At 41.0% G+C, this 16,458-nt stretch overlaps 1 pseudogene; it reads left to right on the top strand.

Annotated features, from left to right (window-relative positions):
• Positions 1-13,897: 13,897 nt before the first annotated feature.
• Positions 13,898-15,711, top strand: LOC134372410 (SH3 and cysteine-rich domain-containing protein 2-like; annotated as a pseudogene).
• Positions 15,712-16,458: the final 747 nt, after the last annotated feature.

Raw genomic sequence — 16,458 nt, 5'->3', positions numbered from 1 at the left:
TCACCCTGCAGTGCTAGAGAACACTCAATCTTGTTCTTCGTATCTTGCTGCAGTTTTGTATCCTTTAACCAACCTCTCGCTGTCTCCCCTCCCCCTACTCTTCCCAGCCTCTAGTAACCACCATTCTACACTCTACTTCTATGTGATCAACTTTCTTAGTTTTATGTAGAAATTTTTTATTGTATATATTTAAGGTGTACAATATGATGTTTTGATATACATATACATAGTGAAATGATTACTACAGTCAAGCAAAGTAACATATCCATCACCTCACATAGTTATCGTTTGTGCATGCATGTGTGGTCACAGCACCTAAACTCTACTCTCTTAGCAAATTTTTAGCATACAATACGAAATTATTGACTGTAGTTCTCATGCTGTACTTTAGATCTCTAGACCTATTCCTCCTACACAAATGCAAGTTTGTACCCTTCTACCTACATCTCTCTGTTTCCTACCCCATCTGCCCCTGGCAAGTACCTTTCTACTATAAGACTTTTTAGATTCCACACGTAAGTGAGATTACGCACTATTTGTCTGTCTGTGCCTGGCTTATTTCACTTAAAATAACATCCTCCAGGTTCATTATGTTGTTGCAAATGGAATAATTTCTTTACTTTTTGAAGGTTAAATATAACAGAATTTTTTGTTCATTTATCCATTGATGGACACTTAGGTTGATCCATATCTTGGTTATTGTGAATAATGCTGCAATAAATATGGGAGTCCAGACATGTCTTTGACATACTGATTTCAATTCCTTTAGGTATATACAGAATACTGGGATTGCTGAATTATACAATAGTTCCATTTTAATTTTATTTATTTTATTTTTTTGGCGGCTGGGCAGTAAAGTGATTTGAACCCTTGACCTTGGTGAAACCAGCACCGCACCCTCCCAAGTGAGTTAATCGGTTATCCACCTATTTTTCGTTTTTTGAGGAACCTCTATACTGTTTTCCATAATGGCTGTACCAATTTACATTCCCACCACAGTGTACAAGGGTTTCCTTTTCTTAACACTCTTGTCAACATTAGCTATTTCTTGTCTTTTTGATGAAAGTCATCCTAACAGGTGTGAGTTGATAACTCATTGTGATTTTAATTTGCATTTCTCTGATGATTACTGATGTTGAGCACCTTTTCAAATATATACCTGCTGGCATTTGTACATCTTCCTTGGAAAAATTTCTATTCATGTCCTTTGTCCATTTTGAATTGGGTTGTTTTGTTTTGTTTTGGCTATTGAGTTGTGGGACTAACTTATACATTTTGGATATTAAGCTCTTATCAGATGCATGGTTCACAAATATTTTTTCCCTTTCTGTAGGTTGCCTTTTTATTTGGTTGACTGTTTCCTATGACGTACAGAAGCTTTTTAATTTGATGTAGCCCCACTTGTTTATTTTTGCTTTCGTTGCCTGCAAATATGTAGAAATTAAACAACACACTCCTAAACAGCCAATGGGTAAAGGAAAAAGCAAAAGGGAAATCATAAAATATCTTTAGTTCTGATAGATGAGTTGGGTTTCTGTCATTTGCACTGAATATCCCATGAGGGATTACAGCTTCTACCCCAAAAATTGTATCTAAATTTTCGTGGGGTGGGAGGTGGGGGTTCCTGAGGCCCAGTGTCAAGAGTAGCTGGTCTTCAGTGATCTTATCCCTCCCACTGGTATCCCTAGGGACATCTTCATCCCAATCAAGTTTAGGGTGTTTGTTATTCTATGTTCCAAGCACAAGTCCTTATAGATCCACCAGCTCTCTGCACTTCATCCTTGCCTCTCTTGGGCATAGAAGACACAGTCTTCTTTTTCATGATCACTGTGGTCCAGGGGACCTGTAAAATCATCTCCGGTCCACATACCTGGATAAAGATATTGATGTCCACCTGGGTCTTGGTACTCTCTTGGACTCTCTAGCAGATAGTGTTAGTTTTCCCTTTTTTGTTCAGGTATAGAGAAGCTGTTTGCTCAGAGAAATAAGGTCTGTCCCCAGGTCAGGAGGATAAAACACATTCAACATATGCCAACCAAGGTGTATTAGGTTCTGAGGGCTGTAGTAATAGTACACCACAAACTGGGTGGCTTAAAACAACAGAAATTTATTGTCTCACACTTCTGGAGGCTAGAAGTCCAAAATCAAGGTGTTGGCAGGGCCATGTTTCCTGTAAAACCAAAAGAAGAATCCTTTGCCTCTTCCCAGCTTCTAGTGGTTTGCTGGCAGTCTTTGATGTCCCTTGGCTTCAGCTGCATAACTCCAATCTCTGCCTCCATCATCACGTGACATTCTTCCTAAGAACAACAATCTCACTGGAGTAGGGACCACCCTCCTCTAGTATGGTGTCATCTTAACTCAACTAATTACATCTGCAATGACCCCATTTCAAAATGAGTTCACATTATGAGATATTGCACGTAGGATTTAAACCTATCTCTTTTTGGGTTGTGTGTGGAGGGAGAACAATTCAATCCATAACACAAGAAACCCCCTTTCCCTTCGCCAGTCATTGGTTTAGGGAGAGGTAAGGGATTAGATCCTTCCTACCTTTTAATTTTTTTGGTAATTAAACATCCATCCTTTTTTCTTTTTGTTTTTTATTTGTGTTTATTTGTTGTTTCTTGTTTTATTTATTTTTATGTATGATAAATATTTTTCTATGTATTTATGTCCTTACTTGGAAAAATGGAAACTTAGCAACCCTAGGCAATGTCCAATTTTCTTCTCTGGGCTCTTTGTTTCTAGAAGTCTGGAGACAAATGATATAAGGAGATAAACAAGGTCTTAATTCCTTGGCTTCCTCAAATGCACTCCTTCCAGGCCATTTTCATCTCAGTAAATGACCCCATTATACACCCAGTGTCTAAAGTCATTGCTGATTCCTCCTTTCCCTCCTACTCCAGCGTCGAGGTCTGTTGGCTCCAAATGCAAAATAGATCTCAGATCTGCCGACATCTCTCCACCTCTTCCCGAACTAATGCAAAAAGGCTTCCTGCTTTCACTCTTTGCTCTCCCCCAAATTCATTTTTCCTGCAGCTCCCAGGCTGACTCCTTAACATGTGAATCTGGTTTTGTTACTTTCCTGCTTAAAATCCTCCAAAGGCTTTCTATTTTACCCAGAATAAAATCCACACCCTTTTCCGTGGCCCCGAAGACCCTCATAAGCTGGCCCCCGCCTATCTCTCTGACTTCATTTCATTCTCCCCTCACTCACTGAAATCCATCCACACAGTCTCCTGATGCTGCTCGAATACAAGATCGTTCCTTTCTTCAGCCTTGAATGCTTTGACTTCGTATTTTATTGTGTCTTCTCCACTGGGATAGAAGTTGCATGGGGCATGGACTTTTCTTTTTCTCTTTTTCAGTACCATATCTTTAGTGCTTAGAATTAAAATTAGTACATGGAACATAATGTGTGCTCACTTCCTTGTGGAATCCTGTCTTCAGCTGTCATTAGGAAGAGTGACACTGTCCATGTGACACTAAGGGAAAGAGGCATAAAATCCAAAGGTCGAAGTCACAGGGAGACAGATTTAACAGAAAGGTAAGAAAGATTTAGTGGTAGTTCCTAGCTTGGAATGTAGAGGGACCCCGAGGGGATAGGGATATGTCTTTGCCCTCTGACAGTTTTGGGGTTTATTGATTCTGAAATCATGACTAAAAAATCTTTTTTTTCCACATCTTGTCTCCTTAACTGCCACCCCCACAGGTTCTACCTCTGCTGAGAACAATCTAAATATCTAAAGGAACTGATCTCTCACTCCATTAATTTCCCATCAAGTTTTTGAAGAAATGAGGTGGGAAGATTTTGTCTGCCTCCAGCTGATGACATTTCTAAGTACCTAAAGGCTGAAGGTTGTAAACTGAGAGGCCGAGGAGAAAACGGGGGCAGGAGGCAGGAGGGGTTTCTTTCTGTCTGCCCTCTTCCACTTTATACTGAGTTAGAAAAAATAGAGAGAAATATATGGAGATGGAATGGATACAGGTTGACAAATAGATGTTAGATAGGTGGATAAAAATAAAAGATATTTGGAAGCTACAAAGCCAAATAATAATACAGGACTTTAATCACATCTGCCTTATAGAGCTTTGCGAAAATCAAATGAATTGATTCACTAACAATATTTAAAACAGCGCCTGCTACTTAAGGAATACTCAGCAATAGGAGATAGGGCTACATAGCTAGATATTTACATGGGTAGATGAATGAATAAAATGGACAAAAAGGGAGAGAGAAAGACACGGAAGGTCAGAGAGAATATTTGCATCTAAGATCAGATTCATGCTGCTTCTTGGAATTAGGGGAATGGAACAAAACTTTGCAGAGCAAAGCTAAGTGGAGGATAAAAATTGTAGCTTATGGGGCTGGCTGGTTACTCACTGGTTAGACAGTGGTCTTAATAACATGAACATCAGGGCTCAGATTCCCTTGCCAGCCAGTCACACACACACACACAAATTATAACTTATGTATTGGACCTTGACTATAAGCAGGCACTCTGCTAACATCTTTATATGAAAAAATTTTTAAGTGAGAAAACACATGGTATTTTATTCACAATGCTTGACAAAATGTTAACATCCTTAGTCATAAACGAACTTAGAAATCAGCAACAAAGACATTAATATTACAATAGAAGTGAAAAAAAGAACAGAAAAAAATGAAACAACACAAATGACAAATAAGTCTATATGATAATGATCTAGCTTAATATTAACAGAAGAAAAAAGCAATTTCTTTGTAATATTACATTACTAATCATTAAAAATACTGATAGCTAATGTTTGCACAGTTTCAGAAGGTGGGGAACTCTCTCATTCAAACAGTGGGAGAACTTACTCCAATTAGGGGGAACTTTACTCAAAATGTAGATTTTGCAATTGATAATTCCCATACGCAGGAATTATTTCAACAAAGTAGTTGGACAAATTCAAATTCATATGAATGTATGTTCACTACATAGAAAATCTTAGCTAATATACTGCCCCCCAGAAAACTACTTTTGTATCGTTTTGTTTATGAAAAACACCAAGGATGTGCACAAAACTCCAACACTAGTAGTAGATAACATTGGAGAGTATAATTAAAAGAAAAAAAGGCGCTTAAGCAAAAATACCATATTTCACAAAACTCTATGTCTGCAGAATTATTGAAAAAGGTGATACCCTGTGATAAGTGAAAAGTGTAAATATATGCACTTTCATACTTATGAAAGTACTGAGATGAAGCCCTTCTAATTCCACCATCCTGAGCTTCTCTGTGCAATCATGTCGCCATCACTCCAGCTCCTGTCTTTATATAAATTATCTCATTTAATCTGAAAAGTAGCCCTATAAAATGGGTACTATTATGATCCTCATTTTACGGAGGGAATGTGTAGGTTCTGAGAGTTGAAATAACATGCCCGTGATCACACATCTCAAAAGGGACAGAGGATTCAACCACGGATTGGCCGACTGACCACTACACTGGGCTACGTCCGAGGCTCCTCATCTCATCACATGAAATAAGCAACAAATATCTCAGTACATAAATATGCCTACAAATTTAAAGAATTTTTTAAAAAGATGACCGGTCAGGGGATCTTAACCCTTGACTTGGTGTTGTCAGCACCACGCTCACCAGTGAGCTAACCGGCCATCCCTATATGGGATCCGAACCCGTGGCCTTGGTGCTATCAGCACCGCACTCTCCCAAGTGAGCCACGGGCCGGCCCTATGCCTACAAATTTTTAATGAATTCTTTAGGCTCAAGTTCTGGAAGAAAAGTAACTCTGTCAAAAATAAACATTCTGAGGTTCTTTATATGTATTTGTAAATCGCCTTTCAGCAATAGCGTACCAGCTTTCAGTTCAACTAGCACAACACAAAGGTTCCCATTTCATTTGAGAAAGTTATAATTTTGAGGGAAAGTTAATGAGAAGGGCTAGAAAAGACCTGAGCACTGTTGATATGAGAGAAAGACCTCATCAAATTATTAAACCACAAGGGATTGAATTTTTGGATTATCATAGAGGGATTGGGTTGTCGAGGCTGAAAACCATGATATCAGAAAGATTAACATGTTGAAGAGGTAAAAGGATAAAAATCTGTATTCAGATAGAGAAATGTCAGAGTCAGCTCTCCTACGAACATTTCTAGGCAAAGTCAAGGTGAGTCAAAATATAATGGAGTCAATGAGATGTAAAAATGTTGAGAGTGGCATGTGAAAAATGTCACGGGTACTGCTGTCGCATTCACACAAGGAATTTAAGTGGAATGATGTGGACAGGAGCGCTCTGACTCATGGCTAGAGTCGTCAACGGTGGCAGAATGTCCTGGAGTTTGGCCAATGACGACGACAACAATGTTGGGCAGTAGGTGAAATAAGCAGATGTCTTGGGCTTCAAAGGGGAGCGGACTCCAAGTTGCAAAAAATAAAAAAGAGAGAAGACATCAGCAGCCTGTCCTGATTTGGAATCAGAAGGAATGCCAGAAATGGTACACAAGAGGACTTCAAAAAGTTCATGGAAAAATGGAATTAAATGATAATACAAATCTGTCCATGAACTTTTTGAAGTCCCCTTGTACACTAGAGATGATTGTGTGGGTAATGATAGGCTCATTCCTGGTAGTGGGATTTTTCTAGCTTTTGTCTTCTCTGTAGGTGCACTGATAATATTAGCCAAATTGAAAAGGGAGTAGAATATTAACAAGAACGCAGAGGGAGAGAACATTCTGCTGTTGGCTCTGCTTGGAATGTTCCGAACAGATATTGCATGGATGACTCCTTACCCTCTTCTCAGGGACATTTATTATGGCTACCATTTAATTAATTAATTAATTAATTAATTAATTAATTATTCTTTAAAAAATTTTTAATTTCTAAATAAAACTGAATATATTTATGATGTTAGAAAGTGATGTTTTGGTATCTGTATACATTGTGGAATGATTAAATCAAGTAAATTAACATATCCATCATCTCACATACTTATCTTTTTTTTTTTCTTAAAAGATGACTGGTAAGACAAACTTAACCCTTGACTTCATGTTGTAGGTACCACGCTCTCCCAACTGAGACACAGGCCGGCCCTCTTATCATTTTCGGGGGTGAGAACATTTATTTTTATTTTTTTCAGAGTTATATTTTCTTTTTTTTAATTTAATTTTATTTTGTCAATATACATGTGGTTGATTATTGTGGCACATTACCGAAACCTCCCTCCCAGCAATGTCCTTTCTGTTTGCTTGTTGTATCAATTTCAAGGAATTGTGATCATTGCATCTTCTTCCCTCCCCCACCCCCAGGTTGTTTGTGTATTTATTTATTTATTTTTAGCTCCCACCAATAAGTGAGAACATGTGATATTTCTCTTTCTGTGCCTGACTTGTTTCACTTAATATAATTTTCTCTAGGTCCATCCATGTCGTTGCAAATGGCAGTATTTCATTCTTTTTTACAGCAGAGTAGTATTCCATTGTGTAGATGTACCACATTTTCCGTATCCACTCATCCGATGATGGACATTTGGGCAGGTTCCAACTCTTGGCTATTGTAAAGAGTGCTGCGATGAACATTGGAGAACAGGTATACCTTCGACTTGATGATTTCCATTCCTCTGGGTATATTCCCAACAGTGGGATAGCTGGGTTGTATGGTAGATCTATCTGCAATTGTTTGAGGAACCTCCATACCATTTTCTATAGAGGCAGCACCATTTTGCAGTCCCACCAACAATGTATGAGAGTTCCTTTTTCTCCACAAACTCGCCAGCATTTATCATTCACAGTCTTTTGGATATTAGCCATCCTAACTGGGGAGAGATGGTATCTCAGTGTGGTTTTGATTTGCATTTCCCAAATGCTGAGTGATGTTGAGCTTTTTTTCATATGTCTGTTGGCCATTCGTATATGTTCCTTTGAGCAATGCCTGTTTAGCTCTTTTGCCCATTTTTTAATTGGGTTACTTGTTATTTGTTGTAAAGTTGTTTGAGTTCTTTGTATATTCTGGATATTAATCCTTTGTCAGATGTATATTTTGCAAATATTTTCTCCTACTCTTTTGGTGGTGTTTTAACTCTGTTAATTGTTTCTTTTGCTGTGCAGAAATTTTTTAATTTGATATAATCTCATTTGTTTATTTTTTCCTTTGGTTGCCTGTGCTTTTGCGGTCGTATTCATGAAGTCTGTGTCCAGTCCTACTTCCTGAAGTGTTTCTCCTATGTTTTCTTTAAGACGTTTTATTGTTTCAGGGTGCATATTTAATTCTTTAATCCATTTTGAGTTGACTTTAGTATATGATGAGAGGTATGGGTCTAGTTTCATTCTCCTGCATATGGATATTCAGTTATCCCAGCACCATTTGCTGAAGAGGCAGTCTCTTCCCCAGTGGTTAGGCTTAGTGCCTTTGTCAAAGATCAGATGGCTGTAGGTGTGTGGGTTGATTTCTAGATTCTCTATTCTATTCCATTGATCAGTGTGTCTGTTTTTATGCCAGTACCATGCTGTTTGGGTTATTATAGTTTTGTAGTATAGTCAGGTAGTGTTATGCCTCCAGCTTTATTTTTTTTGTTCAGAATTGCTTTGGCTGTGTATGGTCTTTTGTTATTCCATATAAATGTCTGGATAGTTTTTTCCATTTCTGAGAAAAATGTCATTGGAATTCTGATGGGGATTGCATTGAATTTGTATGTTACTTTGGGTAGTATGGACATTTTCACAATGTTGATTCTTTGAATCCAAGAGCATGGGATATCTTTCCATCTTCTTGTGTCCTCTTTAATTTCTCTCAGCAGTTATTTGTAGTTCTCATTATAGAGATTTTTCACCTCCTTGGTTAACTCAATTCCTAAGTATTTTATTTTTTTGGTGGCTATTGTAAATGGGCACGCTTTCTTGATTTCTCTTTCTGCATGTTCACTATTGGAGAAAAGAAATGCTACTGATTTTTGTGTGTTGATTTTGTATCCTGCTACTGTGCTGAAATCATTTATCAACTCCAAGGGTTTTTTTGCACAGCCTTTAGGCTGATCGATATATAGGATCATGTCATCTGCAAAGAGGGACACTTTCACTTCATCTTTTCCAATCTGGATGCCCTTTATTTCTTTCTCTTCTCTGATTGCTCTGGCTAGTATTTCCAACACTATGTTGAATAGGAGTGGTGAGAGTGAGCATCCTTGTCTAGTTTCTGTTCCTAAAGGAAAAACTTTCAGCTTTTCCCCATTCAGGCTGATATTGGCAGTGGGTTTATCATATATGGCTTTAATTATGCTGAGATACTTTCCATCTATAACTAACTTGTAGAGAGTCTTTATCATGACTGAGTGTTGAATTTTATCAAATGCTTTTTCAGCATTTATAGAGATGATCATCTGGTCCTTGTGTTTGATTTTATTGATATGGTGTATCAGATTTATCGATTTGCATATGTTGAACCAACCTTGCATCCCTTGGATGAGTCCCACTTGATCATGGTGTATAATTTGCATATGTGTTGCTGTATTCTGTTAGCTATTATTTGTTTGAGGATTTTTGCATCTATGTTCATCAAAGATATTGATCTGTAGTTTTCTTTTTTAGTTGTTTCTTTACCTGGTTTTGGTATCAGGGTGATGTTTGCTTCATAGAATGAGTTTGGGAGAATTGCCTCTGTTTCAATCTTTTGGAATAGTTTGTAGAGAATTGGCATCAATTCCTCTTTGAATGTTTGGTAGAATTTGCTGCGAATCCATCTAGTGCTGGATTTTTCTTTGTTTGGAGCCTTCTGATAACAGCTTCAATCTCTTTTATTGTTATTGGTCTGTTCAGATTTTCTACATCATTTTGGCTCAGTTTTGGTAGTTTGTGTGTGTCCAGCAATTTATCCATTTCCTTCAGATTTTAAAATTTTTTGGCATATGGTTGTTTATAGTAGTCTCGAATGATTCCTTGCATTTCAGGGGTATCAGTTGTAATAACACCTTTTTCATTTCTAATTTTTGTTATTTGGGTCTTCTCTCTTCTTTTTTTAGTTAGCCATGCTAATAGTTTGTCGATTTTATTTATCTTTTAAGAAAACCAATTTTTTGATTCATTGATCTTTTGTATCGTTTTTTGGGTTTCAATTTCATTAAGTTCTCCTCTGATCTTAATGATTTCTTTCTGTCTGCTAACTTTGGGTTTGGATTGTTCTTGTTTCTCTAGTTCTCAAGGTGAAGTGCTAGGTTGTTCACTTGCCATCTTTCCATTCTTCTGAAGTAAGCACTTTTTTTTTAAGATGACTGGTAAGGGGATCTTAACCCTTGACTTGGTGTTGTCAGCACCACGCTCAGCCAGTGAGCTAACCAGCCATCCCTATATAGGATCCGAACCCGCGGCCTTGGTTTTATCAGCACCACACTCTCCCAAGTGAGCCACGGGCTGGCCCTTGAAGTAAGCATTAAATGTGACAGATTTCCCCCTTAGTACTGCTTAGTACTACTTTTGCAGTATCCCACAGGTTTTTGTATGATGTATCATTGTTTTCATTAGTTTCAAGAAATTTTTTGATTTCCTGTTAGATTTCTGCTTGGACCCATATGTCATTAAGTAGAATGCTGTTTAATTTCCATGTATTTGTATAGTTTCCAGAATTTAGTTTGTTACTGATTTCTAATTTTAATCCATTGTGGTCTGAAAAAATACATGGGATAATTCCAATTTTTTTGAATTTGTTGAGACTTGATTTGTGACTTCACATGAGATCTATCCTGAAGAATGATCCATGTGCTGATGAGAAGAATGAATATTCTGAGGTTGTTGGATGGAATGTTCTGTAGATATGTGCCAAGTCCAATTGGTCTAGAGTGTTGTTTAGATCTTGTGTTTCTCTGCTGATTCTTTGCCTATATGATCTGTTCAATATTGACAGTGGGGTGTCAGGTCCCCTGCTATTATGGTATTAGTGTCTATTTCCTTCTTTAGGTCGAATAGAGTTTGCTTTATAAATCTGGCTCCTCTGACATTGACGCCACATATATTTATGATTGTTATGTCTTCTTGATGGATGAATCCTTTTATCATTATGTAGTGGCCCTCATTATCTCTTTTTATAGTTTTTAGTTTAAAGCCTATTTTATCAGATATTAGAATAGCTACTCCAGCTCATTTTTCATTTATGTTTGCATGGTAAATCTTTTTCCATCCCTTCACTCTTAGTCTATTTGAGTCTTTATTTGTGAGGTGGGTCTCTTGAAGGCAGCATATAGTTGGGTCCTCCTTTTTAATCCAGTCATCCAGTCTGTGTCTTTTGATTGGAGATTTTAATCCTTTTACATTAAGAGTTGTTATTGAAAATTGTTGATTTACTCCTAGCATTTTATTGATTTTTGTTTGGATGTCTTAAGTGTCTTTTGTTTCTTTCTTTCTGATTTACTGTTTGTCTTCTGTATTTGTTGGTTCCTTGGGTTGTAGATAAACTTTTTTTCCCCCTTCATTGTTGGTTATTTTATTTTACTAGTGGGTTTTGATTTTTCTTGAGTTTTTATGGCAGTGGTGGTTATTTTTCAGGTACCAAACCCAGTACTCCCTTGAGAATTTCTTGTAAGGGTGGTTGTGTGGTAGTGAACTCCCACAGTTTTTGTTTTCTCTGAGAAATATACTATTTGCCCTTCATTTCAGAAGGATAGCCTTGTGTGGTAGAGTATTCTTGGCTGGCAATCTCTGTCTTTTAGTATTTTGAATATATCATTCCATTCCTTTCTGGCTTTTAGGGTTTGTGATGAAAAGTCTGATGTTCATCTGATTGGGGCTCTCTTGTAGGTGATTTGATGTTTCTCCCTTGCAGCTTTTAAGATTCTCTCTTTGAGGCCGGCCCGTGGCTCACTCGGTAGAGTGCGGTGCTGATAACACCAAGGCCACGGGTTCGGATCCTATATGGGGATGGCCGGTTTGCTCACTGGCTGAGCGTGGTGCTGACAACACCAAGCCAAGGGTTGAGATTCCCTTACCGGTCATCTTTAAAAAAAAAAAAAAAAAAGATTCTCTCTTTGTCTTTGAGTTTTGCCAATTTGACTATAACATGTCTCGGAGAAGACCTTTTTGGGTTAAATACAGTTGGGGATCTTTGAGCTTCCTGAATCTGAAGATCTGTGATTTTTCCTATACCTGGGAAGTTTTATGCCACTGTTTTGTTGAATATGTTTTCAATGCAATCTCCTTTTTCCTCCCCTTCTGGAATACCCATGATTCAGATATTTGAGTGCTTAAGGTTGTCTGATATCTCTCTTAGATTTTCTTCAATGTTTTAAATTCTTTTTTCTTTTTTTGTCTGCCTGTGTTATTTCAAACAGCCCATCTTCAAAGTCAGAAGTTCTCTCTTCTGCTTCTGCAAGCCTGCTGGTTAAACTCTCTGCTGTGTTTTTTATTTCATTGAATGAATTCTTCAGCTTGGCAAGCTCTGCTACATTCTTTTTCAGGGCATTGATTTCCTTGTACATTTCTTCTTTCAGGTCCTGTATACTTTTCCTCATTTCATCATGTTGTATAGCTGAGTTTTCTTGTATCTCATTTAGTTTCCTTAGAATTAGCACCCGAAATTCCTTTCAGACATTTCAAGGGCTTCTTATTCTATAGGATCTAGATCTTGAGAGTTATTACCCTTTGTTGGTGTACTTTCTTGATTTTTCATATTTCTGCTATCTTTCCTTTCATGTTTAGTCATTGTGGCAGGGGATATCATGGTCCACTGGTTTGACACTATTGTCTGGCTAGGATGCTGCTGGGGCTGCCAATTTGGCACAGCTGCCTCAGTGTCTGCTCGGCTGCCCACTGGCACCTCGGGTGCACAGTTGCCTTGGGTCTTGGACCTCTCTGGGGAGGCACCTGTCTGGTTGGCACACACTCGAGCAATCTGAGAATGGAATTGGGTGGCAGCAGCCAGGCCTACCTGCTGGGTCATGCACTGGCACCTCAGGCTGTGTGGTCTCTGTGGATCTTTGGCCTCTCTGGCAGGCCAGAGTTATATTCTTAAACACTCCTCCTCCTAGGCTACAGTTCTTTCTCCTTACAATTTGCAGACAGCACTTACAGAGTCAGCCCTCCTCTTCATTTGTTCTAACATGTTGTTTCCCAATCCCTTTCTTCTTTCGTTGTATTTGTCCTTCTCTAGGGAGACACGCAGGAGGCTACTTCTGACCAGCTGCTGGCCCTTGACACTCCTCTCCTGCCCTTGAACAGCCTGTTGCCCCCAGGTAGGATGAAGGTTCTGTGGATTTCTAGTTCTGTGTGGTGAGAACATTTAAAATCTACTCTCTCAGCAAGCATACAATACATTATTATCAACTTTGTACCCTTTGACCACATCTCCCCACCCCACCCCCACCCCAACTCCAGCCCTGGTATCCGCCACTCTACTCTCTGCTGCCATTTTTGAAACTGCCCATAAGCACGCACACAGAGAGTATACCATTAGTTTCTCCTCTTTTACTTATTTTTCTATTCATAATACTTATTGCCTTGCAGCATCTATATATTTTTCTTATCTATCTTTTTTGTATGCTCTTGCTCAACTGCATTGACACAGGGGCACCAGCAGAAACCAGAAAGAAAGAAAGAAAGAAAGAAAGAAAGAAAGAAAGAAAGAAAGAAAGAAAGAAAGAAAGAAAGAAAGAAAGAAAGAGAGAGAGAGAGAGAGAGAGAGAGAGAGAGAGAGAGAGAGAGAGAGAGAGAAAGAAAGAAAGAAAGAAAGAAAGAAAGAAAGAAAGAAAGAAAGAAAGAAAGAAAGAAAGAAAGAAAAAGAGGTCCTCTCTCTCCACAAAGCACACTCCAGAGTAATAGAAGAAGCATCTGATTTATGATAATAAGGGAGGACTTGATCACACCTGTCTCAGTGTCTCAGCACTGGACAGATCATCTAGGCAACAAACCAACACAGGAACAGTTAATCTATCAGATGGAGAGAACAAATCTATGGTTATTCCTTCACTGGGGCTCTGAGCCCAAGTGCCCCACCGAGGTGCTGCTGATGCCCCAATGCCACTGTCCTCTCCCTCCCCACTACCCACATCCACAGACAGGGGCCTGTCCATCCCAGCCCCTTCCCTGTGCCCAGTCCCACGCCCCCTGGCAACACTCAAACCAGTGAGGTAGCACAGCTTCCAGGAACATGTCTTCAAGCGAGCAAGCCCTTGTGAGCTGTGCCATGAGCTCATCGTGGGAAACTCCAAGCAGGGCTTGTGATACAAGACATCCAAAGTCAGTGTCCACCTCTGGTGCTCTAAGATCTCCCACCAGCAATGCCCAGGCAAAACATCCACCTCCTTCCACGGCAGCTTCAGCTCCCCCCTCCTGGTGCATGAGCCACCACCAGCGTGTGCCACGACCAGAGAGTCCCCACCCACTGCAGGGGCCAGTGGGAAGGTGGATCCCTTCTACGAGACCCTGCCCTATGGCACCTCCCTGGCACTGATGAACCACTCGAGCTTCAGCAGCACCTCTGAGTCCCCCATATGGAGCCTGAGTGAGAGGAATGAACTGACCAAGGATGGGGAAAGCAGCATCCGCACCTCAGAGGAGGGGCCTGGCGACTGTATTCACAGCTCCAGCCAAGAGTGCAGGGGCTCAGGGGTGGCGGGCCCCGAATCTCCCAGTAGCCCCTTTTATCCCCCTGCCACAGGATGAGAAAGCGAGGGAACCGGTAGGATTACTCCTGCCACCCTAGTGACCAGGAGAGCCCGGAAGGAAGGTGAGGATGCCAACCGCCTATTCAGCCCACAGAGACACTCAGACGCGGCAGGGGTTCCGTCAAGCAGTTCCGTTTATTTTCACACAAGCACCTGCTTTTATAAGCATATGGCAAGGGGATTTCCTAACCTCAACCTATCATCTTAAAGGTCATGTGAACATGCATCTTGCTCTAATGCTTTGCTATTGCAATCACGCGGTGAGCACGAGCACGGAAATATCTTTTATCCAATAATTTTAAACTATGTCTTTCCTTGGCCACTCCCCTGCGGCTTCTGTCAGGCGCCATCTTTATTTCTCCTGTCCAGGTGAATGTTTTCAACAGGTTACATACGCGTATGTGGGTGGGGTCGTGGCTAGTTCTCTGCCCTGGGAGGAGGTGTGTGGCCTCAATGCCCCAACAAAGAGCATTCAGCACCAGAGGAGAAGAGCCCTGGACAGCAGCCCCCTTAACTGTCCCTGAGGAAGGACGTGGGGCCCATGTACTTCTATGTTGCACTCTTCTAGTTTCTGCCCCAGGAGAACAATGACCTGGCTCTGCATCCTGCAGATCAGATCACGCTGGTGGATGGCTCTAACGAGGACTGGTGGAAGGTCATGATTGGTGACCAGGTTGGCTTCTTCCCAGCCAATTTTGTGCAGTGGGTGAGGCCAGGTGAGAATGTTTGGTGCTGCTGCCAATCCTTCTCCGGGAACAAGGAACAGGGTTACATGAGCCTCAAGGAGTACCAGATCTGTGTGGGCATGGGCAGAAGCAAGGATGCTGGGCCGGCCTGTGGCTCACTCGGGAGAGTGTGGTGCTGATAACACCAAGGCCACGGGTTCGGATCCCATATAGGGATGGCCGGTTAGCTCACTGGATGAGTGTGGTGCTGACAACACCAAGTCGAGGGTTAAGATCCCCTTACCGGTCATCTTTAAAAAAAAAAAAAAAAAAGAAGCAAGGATGCTGAGGGCTTCATCTGCCTCACCAACCGCAAGAAGCAGGGCCTCGTGCCAGCTGATGCCCTGACTGAGATCTGAGAGGAGCCAAGAGAACCTAGATGGCACCCCTGCCCATGCCTGGCCCTTGCTTCTGGCCTGGGAGGGGAGCAGGCACCCTTGTCCACGCCCTTTCTCTCTCTGCCTCTCTCCTAGGTGCCACTCACCGTGGCTCAGGAGCCTTCTGCACTGAGGTTTTGATTCTGGGCTAGGGTGACCTGAGTGGGTTGATCCTCTGGGACTTGCGGGGAGAGAGGAGAAAGTGGGAGGGGATGAGGAAGCTGCAGGTCGGTCCACCCAGTGCCCAGGTACCCCCAGTCCAGTTGCCATGCTGAGTCCAGCCCTGGGGAGGAGTCCTGTGGAACGTCCCTGCTGCTTCTTCCAGAGAGCCTTCCCCCTGCCCATGCCACGTTTGCATGCCTGACACACCCCTCTCCCCACAGAGCCTCTGCTTGGGTCTATGTATGTGTGACCATGCATCTGCCCCTTTGCAAGTGAGGCCTTGGGAGGGGATCTTTCTGTGTCCCTCAGCCCTCTGCCCTGGATTGGGAGGGAATGCAGGGCATGGGAGGGTCCTGAGCCCACCTCCTAGTCTCACTATCTCTATCACTCTGTCAGTTCCCAGGAAAGCTCTGCGGGAATCTCTCTCATTTCTTGAAATCTGGGCTAACAGAGGAGGGGAGGGCTGAGGTATGGGGAGGGTGTGACAAACCAGAGACTGCCTCTCAAGTACAACATTCATCACAAAGCAGCCTAACCCTACCCTTGTCCGTGGGAAAAGGATATCCA

Source organism: Cynocephalus volans, chromosome 3, assembly GCF_027409185.1.
Source record: "Cynocephalus volans isolate mCynVol1 chromosome 3, mCynVol1.pri, whole genome shotgun sequence".
NCBI classification, from domain to species: domain Eukaryota; kingdom Metazoa; phylum Chordata; class Mammalia; order Dermoptera; family Cynocephalidae; genus Cynocephalus; species Cynocephalus volans.
The sequence above is the reverse complement of the archived record's forward strand: the minus strand, read 5'-3'. Positions and strand labels throughout refer to the sequence as shown.